At 44.8% G+C, this 8,405-nt stretch overlaps 1 long non-coding RNA gene across 2 annotated transcripts; it reads right to left on the bottom strand.

Moving 5' to 3' along the window:
- Nucleotides 1–2,103: 2,103 nt before the first annotated feature.
- Nucleotides 2,104–8,352, bottom strand: LOC132071516 (uncharacterized). Of its 2 annotated transcripts, XR_009418129.1 has the most exons (4): nt 8,265–8,352; nt 7,710–7,787; nt 2,933–3,010; nt 2,104–2,778 (listed from the first exon to the last, which is right to left on the bottom strand). It is a non-coding gene; the product is annotated as an uncharacterized LOC132071516 (long non-coding RNA). The 2 variants fall into 2 exon arrangements; XR_009418128.1 differs by having other exon boundaries at nt 2,104–3,010.
- Nucleotides 8,353–8,405: the final 53 nt, after the last annotated feature.

The following is an 8,405-nucleotide window of genomic DNA, read 5'->3' on the forward strand; positions in this document are numbered from 1 at the left end:
GTGCTTGGAAGCCCAGCAATTTCCCTGCACACACCTTCAGCCTTCCAACATCAAAGTGCCTGCAATCCAACCTGCTGAAGCTAACCTGATTTCCCACTCGGGAGCAAACTTTAATATAGGAGTGGGACTTGTGTTTTTACACTACTGCCCTACATTTGCAAATCCCTGGAAGTAATTTTGTCCAGCCCACGGAAAGGAGGGGCTACAAAGCCAACTATATTGAACTGCGCAGTAGAGAGCACAGCTGCACTGAACAAAACCAGCCTGTGACATGAGGAGCCAACAAAAGCCATGAAGTTCCACATAGGAAAAACTAATACATCTCAGCCAACAAAAGAAGAGACTTTTAATTAACTTGCTCTCATTGAGTGCAGAGATAATTAAATTACAGAAACAACAACATTAGTGTAATCAGTTTAGAAGAACCCACATATAGAGACAAAGGATTTTTCAAGATCCATCCATGAAAAAAGAAGCTCCATTTAAACCACATTACTCTTACCTTATTAACTGCACTTACGTGCTTTCTTTTGGAGAAAAGACCATGACTCCAATCCAGTTTAATCAAATCCTTGAAAGACCACAACTCTTGATCCAATTCTCCAGGTATTTTGTATTTTTATTTCTTTCCTCTATTCATGTAGTCACTCCTGAATGCCACCATCCACTTCATCAAGGTATAGCTCCCTTCCTTCCAGCTGCACAGTAAAAACTGGCAATAGAACTTGATTGCATTGAAGGGCTTAAATTTCAAATAAAAAGCCAAAGTGACAAATAAGATAATGAAGCTAGACAAATCATTTGTAAGAATGAGCAGCTATCCGTATCAAATCATGAGGGATCTGCTCTGCTTGAGCTGCAGCACTCTTTAGGCAAAACAATAACCCACCTTTCCAGTGCCAGCCAAGGTAAAAGTCACCCATGGTTTGGTCCATGAAGGTCCAGCAGGAGTCACACCAGGCCAAGCACAAAGGAGCACCTTAAACAGGACCACTCAAATCCAGGAGTTAAGCACCTGTTGAAGTGTTTTTCCAAAGTGATCCTGATGCCTCAGGTTTTGCTTTTCTATTTTTCAGGTTCTGTGTTGCTTTAGTGTGTGGGTCTGGGCCCCACATTATGGGATGGTGAGCTCTCTGCACAGAACAGGGAGACAAAACAATTCCTGCTCCAGCTGGGCACCAAGGACAAATGATCCAGATCTCAGGCCCAAAAGCATAAACAACATGGACTGAAGAGAGAAAAACAAGAAGGATGGGATAGCATGACCTGAAGCTATAACTGGACAATGAACTCCAATGTGCAAATGGAGCAGAACTGATCCCAGTGACAGACCCTGTGACCAGTTGTGCATTTTGGGACCATTTTGGGTTCACTTAGGTGCAGCCCTGGCTGGGCTCTTGTGCTGCCCAAGGTGGACCCATGGAGGCCTTTGAATAAATCTCTGCTTTATTCTTTAGCTCTGTCCAGCCTCTGTTCTAGGGCAGCCTTCCCTAGGCATCAATCCAGAATATATAACCTTACCCTTGGGATCAAGGGCTCACATTAAGGGGAATTCAGGCTAGGAAGGGGGAACCCACTGGGGGGTGCCCCTTGAGGTTAAAGGTGCTCAGAGCAGGGCTCCTCCCACAGAAACCCTGCACATACCTGCCTGACAGAGATGGTGAGATGTGACAGGAAGGGGGAGACTTCCATGGGAGAGAAAGTGGCAGGAATATCACCAGCAGGTTTGTAAAAGCCCAAAGAGAGCCACAGCCAACTTCTTTGGCATTAACAAATTCCACACTAAATCTCAAATTGCATAGACCTGACACCACCACATCCTCAACTCTCCTAATATCTGTACAGCTCAGCTGCACCAGTTGTAATCTCAGAATCTTCTCCCAGCAGTGCAAGACCTCTGATGAGGATAGGTTTTATAAAGAAAATATTTAAAAGAAATACCTTTTAAATAGATAGTGCTCCAGACAGACTTAAAGTCAGGGAGTAAAAAATATTTTTTTTTAACTATGTAAAAGTTAGAACTACAGAAGAAACTGCATGGCTGCTACTATTTGCTTTTCCTGGGAAAAAACCCAAACTAATAAACAACAAAAACCCCATATGTATATAAAAAATATCATGAAGTCGTTTTTTTATTAAGTGATATTTTAATGAGAGATCTTTTCTCCCAGATATCATCTATATACTAAAGAAAGCTGATTGCTCACACTACTTTGTGAACATGCAATAGCCAGTGTTTATGAAATCCTGAATATGATGCCAAGCACACACTGGTTGTGACAGAAACCTCCACTGCTTGCTGGGCCCTAAACAGCAACCTGAGAGGAAATATTGATTGCACACCTTCATGCAGGGGCAGGAACACCAGGATGGATCTCACTTGATCGTGAGGCAAGGGCAAACAGGAAACTGAGACAGGAAGAAGAACCATTTCAGAGTCCGGCACGGGAAGAGTTGATGATGCAGATGTGTCTGTAAGGGGGCTGCACCCCGAGTGCGCCCTTCGCACCCCCAGGAGTATCGGCACAAGCTCTCATCAGCTCGGCGCACCGAGCAGGCCGCCAGGTGTCCCCCGCGCCCCGGTGCCGCTGCTCCCGGCGCTGCAGTGGCACCTGGCGGTCACCCACAGCAGGGACTGGTACCAGCCCCGCTGTCTCACGGGACACCGGAGCTCCTCACGCCTCTCGCACAGCTGTGCGCTCCCCGCTGCTCCTGCCGGGTATCACCATTGGTGTTGTTGCCGTTGCGTTGGAGATGTTACAGCAGCAGCTGCAGAGCCTGTCAGCAGAGCAGATGTAAAAGCTCCGAGGGTGAAAGCACCGCTGCAGGCAGGCTGTGACCAGGCTGGCTCCCAGCAGCACAGAGCCCTTTGGGTGCCTGGCACTGCCGGGCTTCTGGGCACGCCCCGAAGGCAATTCCTGCCAGCCCTGACCTGGGGCATCCGGAGCTCCCTCGGGATTTCAGATGACCACATCTTGCAGGGTTTCATTTCTTCAGTGCTCAGACAGATCTGCAGGAGTGAGTGACAGGATGTGATTCAGCCACAGGTAGAGAGGGAAAGGCTGAACTCAATGAGATTTGTGTATAGTGTGTCAGGACAAGGGAGAAGTTTGTCTTTAGGGAGTTTCTCTTTTATCAGTGCTCAGCTCTAACTGCAAAGCAACAAAAAAACACAGCCCAGCTTTGAAGAAAAGCAGTTAAAGGATCATATGCAAGTATCCAACTCTTGCTTGGTCTTACAAAGAAATCGGTTTTCTTCTGTCACAGCAAGTAAAATAATGACTGGTCCTTCAGCAAGCACAGGCAAGAAACACAACATTGTGTCAGGGCCAGAAGAGAAGAGATGAAGTAACACCACTATTGTAACAACTGCTGTTTTGGGCATGCTCCTTTTCAAAGGAATATTTAAAGCAGTACTTCAAGGATTGAAAATATCACCAGTTTTTGAGGATCTGCACACTGACAAGACTCTTCCTTAAATTAGTTTCTAAATAATCAATAAAATATTTGCTAATGGGTTTAGAACACCCCTGAATCCATATTATGAGGTTTTCCTCACTGTTCTCAAAGTCTAGCCTGGCTTTCTAAGAGACACAAATTAACACAAGGGTAACAATAAAACTGTAAGAGTTGGTAATCCAGCCAGAGACTGAAAAGGGTGAGGGAGAGAAAATGAAAAAACAGAGGGAAAAACCCTACCCTTAGGCACATGAATCTGCAACATGATTTTTCAGAGTGTTAATTACACTGCAGCTTTTACAAGTCACATGCCTTAGGGGAACTCCAGGTGCTGCTCAGCCTCTGGAAAATGCTGATTTAGGTGCAGGAATAGACACAGGGAAATCTTATTTAAAGCTTCCATATTTAAAAGGCTGGGTCTAGCATTAAAAAAAAGTTAAAAAATCAAAAGTATATTTGCACATTTGGATAGGAACCCAAGTTTAGCAACACAGCATTTGCATTGTTTTCATCAGGCATTATTCATTCAGGAAAGTTGCACAACCCCCTCTCACAGCAGCATCCCAATGTTTGCTGATACATTGCACAACTCAGACACTGCTGCCTTCTCCTCACGCCGAGTCAGTTGCAGGGAGCAGGGAAGAGCTCTTCCCTCAAACCCAATCCAGCCCCACGGGTCTAATCCATCCCCCCAGAGCACACTTGCGGCCCAGCAGAGGGAGAATTGTGGCAGCAGCAGCTCTGCTTCCCCAGGGCTGTGGCCCAGAGGTCAGGAGAAGGCAGGAGTAGCTCAGGGGAAGCCAGCTCAGATCCCACCTGCAGCTGAGCCCTGGTGATACTCAGGGCTGTGTTCCCAAACTCTGCCCGAGGGAGCAGCACTTGGCTCCCAGCAGCCCGAGGGCTGGAGCAGGGGACACCTGTACAACTCTGTGTCTGCCTCCTGTGGCTCAGAAACAGCTGATTTACAAGAGAGCCTCTGCAATCTCCAGCCACTCTGTTTTCCCTGGGAATGGAGCGAGTGAGGCCACTTCTACATTCCATCCTGCCCCCTATTGCAGTTTCAGCTCCTCAGGGCAAAAGACTATCTTCAGTTCATCTGCACAGACACAGAACTTTCAGTTTCGTTTAGATCATGTAAATACAGCTGTTATATTTAAAGCATCTGAAAAGGATGAAGAATGATTTAGGGTACTACTAATATGAGCAATTTCAAACTGAAGAGGTCAAACAAAGGTGAGTCTATTTATCTTAAAAGCTCCCATGCCAGTAGCCTCAATCCAGCATTAGATAATATCTCAGTGTCACTCCAACTGAGAACCAGTATCCTAAGGAAAATAGTTATAATAACAGCACGTAATCAGACAATTATTTTGAACCCAGCCTTTCTCATTGCTGTTTTTGAAAGGCAAGTACCAAATCCTGCATTAGCCTTTGAGACTCTTTCTTCACTTGGTCCTACAGCTGAGATTCCAACTGCAAGACACTCCCATCAGACATGACAGAATCCACAAGAAACACCCCACAGGGAATGCAGACTCAACCCACTGCCACCATTTGATGTGATGCTGTCTCTTGTAGCCTTTAACTTTTATGTACACAGTCAGGCATTAACAACTTTTAACTCATAAATTTTACAACCTCACAGCAGGTGATTGGCCTCCAAGGGTGGAAAAGGAAAATGTATTTCCTTTAATTAACCATGATACATATTTAAGAGGAAAATTTTCAAGATTAGCTTGGTACAATCTCCCTGTAGCCTGACTTACAGGAGCACAGAAAAGGTAACACCAAGAATTTCTGAAAATCTTACGCCACATAACAGATTTGACAACCAAGCCACACTTTTTCTAAAAGCCTAAAAGACAGTCTAAACCACCCTTTTTTTTTGTTCTGTTTTACAACCACCAGACTGAAAGAAGGTAAAAAAGCTAAATAGTAGGATGAGTTCATCCTTGGTCATGAAAAACAGTTCTGTTTGCAACTCTAGCTTTGCAAAGCTTTGTTGCTTCAGCTGCAAGCAGCATGAGAGAGGTGTGTGTCACCAGTCAGCTGTATGGGGAACATGCTCACTGACATGATCCTTTTTGGGCAGTTCCCTCCTGGGTCTGCTCTGATCCCTTCCCCTCACCCTGCTCAGTTCCCCCTGGGGAAGGGGGTTTTGGTAGCAGTGTTAGTGACTCAGCCTGTGCACCAGGCAGGGAAGTGCTTCACTGTGTGGTGCTTTTCAAGCATGAGCCAGCCACAGACAGAAAGCAAACTTTAAAATCCCCAGAAGTCCCAACACCCCGAGGGTGGGGACAGAGACACCCTCTGTGAGCTTGACTCATTATGGGTCAGTGCTCCCTGTTCAGTACCAAGGGGCCCCCCAATGCATCAGCCTCAGACCCCAGTTCAGGTCTGCAACAGCAGCTTCAACTCTCCTAAACCAGGAGATTGAGGTATTTTATTGTTCCTCTTAATCCAGGTACCCCATGGCTTAGATTCTTCTCTTACAGGAACTGAATTTTTCCAAAGCTTCAGATATTCAGACCATGGCTGTTGGTGCCACCAAGCAGCAGTACAGCCAAGGGATACCAAAAGATAAAGCATGGCCACCTCCCACCTGCGGCCATTTATCAGAGAGCAGATTTCCAACACAAAGGCCCTGTGTGGTACAGATCAGCTTTTCTCAACAGCTTTGTCAGTAGTGCTCATGCCAGGGTTTGCCCTGATTAATTTCTCTGTCAGTAATGGGGGGGGACACAGAGATATACACTTTAATTCTTTACCTACAGCAAGTGGAAGATGCTTACATTTAGCACAACAAAAATCATCTGCCTGCCAAACACAGATTTCAGAAGTCCCATCACAAAATAACAAGTTTTCCATTCCATGGGGAGAGAGGCCACTACTCTTTCACACCTGCCCTCTTTGGTTTTGATGTCAGTATGAGAAGAAAGATCTCCAGTAACCAGCTACAGGATATGAGAACACAACACTGACAATCTCTGCTCAGCTTTAGTCCTCACCTGCAATCCAAGCCCAGATACTCAGTACAGCAAAAGTCACTTCTTCAAGGCTTTAGGAAACTTAAAAGTGCCAGGTACTGGCAGGAGCATTTAAATATTTTATAAACTTCTCTGTGTAACTTTCCCTACACTGAGAACTCACCAACTGCCCTCCAAACTCTTGGCACTCCCACAAGTAATTCCTTGGAAAAGCTGAAGTTACTGAGTGCCTAAAGAGCCTCGGGGGAAGTGCAGCACTTGCACAGTTGCTGCTGTTCCCCATCCCCCCCGGCTCTGCTCTAGATCTGCTTTAGCCACAGCCTGGCAAACCCTGAGTGGGAAATGCTGCTCTGGGAGGAGGAGGAAGCATTACAGCTACTGCATGGAAAATGCAGAGAATAGAAGTAAGGCAAGCTGGAGAGGAATGGCAATTTGGAAAAGAGATGCATCCACAAACTGGGGTGAGCCCAATAGTACCCAAATAAATACTGAGCATTTTTTCCTATAGTAAAGAAAAAATCATAATAGAAATCAAGAGGCCTATGAAGAAAAAGAGAAAACATTTCTCCAGACATTGTGTTTTCTAACAAGAGCATTGACACAACAATAGAGCCAGTCGTACATGATTAAATCATCACTTGCTGATAATTTATGACACTGGCTTAAGAAAAGCTATTAAAAGTGTATTGGAAGAAGAAATACACATTTTACCAAAAGTTGAGTATTTATTATTCTGCCTTTGTCATGTTACTTCCTATGCTCCCAACACCATACATTTGTCAACTAAGAGACTCTCAGCTATAGATGTTTAGTAGACCCTTTGGAAAAGGAATCAAACTCTAAACAGATCCCATTCAGCCTTAGCTGAGTAACCCCAAGAATAAATTAACACTGCCTATATCCAGTAAACCTCATTCCTGACTATAGGAGGCTTTTAGCATATAAACTGTAAAGAAGCTGCAAATGGAGGTTTCATTTCCCATCCTTCTCCATGGGAACTCTGGAAGAGAAAAGTTACTACTCTATTACAGTTTTCCCCACTCACCTCTCAAAGGATGAGATTATTACAGGTCTCCAAATCTGGTTTCCTCAGCCTGTTGAAAGATGACTGAAAATGAAAATGCTGCCTCCGAAACATTCCCTAATTTGCAACTCCTCAGATGTAAACCATCACTGCCTCAGATGCTGGGGGTATGATCAGTGTTGACTGAAAACCCACCTATTTCCTTGCAATGCTTTATATTAGATTCACAGAGAACTTACCCCAGCCTCCTTGTCTTCTGGCTTTTTCCCCAGATCTTTTTTCTTCATGCAGCAAGTACATTTTCCTCTCCCAGGGATCTGGCAGATAGGAGACAGAGATTTTTCCAGCAGTCCCAGAGCAGTTCAGATGCAACATGACCCCCAGCCCTCCTGGCACAGTAGGACTAGGCTGACATCAAACTCTACAATCTCTTCTCTAAAGTTAGTTGTTCACAGGCAACTGGGAAGGGAAATAGTACTTGCACTTAGAAGAGGTCAGGATTGGGACCAGCCTGGAGATAAAAGTCAGCGTTTATTAACTGGCCTGGCAACCATCTACACTTTTACTGATTATCTCCCAAGCACCATTTTTTTCCAATTTGATAAAGAGCTTGTGATTTTGCTGAATTTGTTTAGAGAACAAAACCCAAGAATGTGTTTCTGAGTTGAGCAGCAGGCTTGGTTGTTCACCAACAAATTCACACCTGAATTTTATATTATCCCATGGTCCATACAAAGTTATTTACTCATCTGCAGAGGTACCTTTATTTAAATAATAATCAGCAGGCAGCTTACCAAACTGTCCTACAAAGATCTGAAAAGCCACTGAGTTGAGCCAGTACCAAGGAGCAGCAAAAGCAGAGTTACTCCACATGACCTCAAGGATAAACTGCCCCTCAGCCTGAGCTTAAGTAGAATGCCTGAAATTGGCCCCAG

This window comes from Ammospiza nelsoni, chromosome 3, assembly GCF_027579445.1.
Source record: "Ammospiza nelsoni isolate bAmmNel1 chromosome 3, bAmmNel1.pri, whole genome shotgun sequence".
NCBI lineage: Eukaryota > Metazoa > Chordata > Aves > Passeriformes > Passerellidae > Ammospiza > Ammospiza nelsoni.